The sequence below is a fragment of the Myotis davidii genome, unplaced genomic scaffold, assembly GCF_000327345.1.
Source record: "Myotis davidii unplaced genomic scaffold, ASM32734v1 scaffold46, whole genome shotgun sequence".
Classification (NCBI taxonomy): domain Eukaryota; kingdom Metazoa; phylum Chordata; class Mammalia; order Chiroptera; family Vespertilionidae; genus Myotis; species Myotis davidii.
The window spans coordinates 1,466,209-1,466,667 of NW_006383006.1; positions in this window are offsets into that span (position 1 = coordinate 1,466,209).

Here is a 459-nt window from a genome sequence, read left to right on the forward strand (position 1 = left end):
CAAGCCTCAACAAAGCCAAGCCTCGCCAGCCAGGCCTAGGGAGCCTACCCACACATGAATTTTGTGCACCAGGCCTCTACCGTATTTGCCGGCGTATAAGATGACTGGGCGTATAAGACGACCCCCTAACATTTCCACTCAAAATACAGAGTTTGTTATATACTCGCCGTATAAGACTACCCCCTCTTCCGCACACCTTCCACACACCAAATAAAAGGTAAAACAATATCAGATTTGATTTTAACATTTTAATTTATATTCAAATGCTTATGACATGCAGGAAAACTGTCACAAGGCTGTATGTAATCAAACATATACATAAAACAGTGCAAGTTTATTACCGGTAAACATACCGGTAATTCACTAAAGAAAACACACTCTATAGACTGGTACCGTAGATGCTTCTCAGGAACACAGGCAAGCAGCCCACAACCTAGAGGGACTGTCAATGATAGAAGA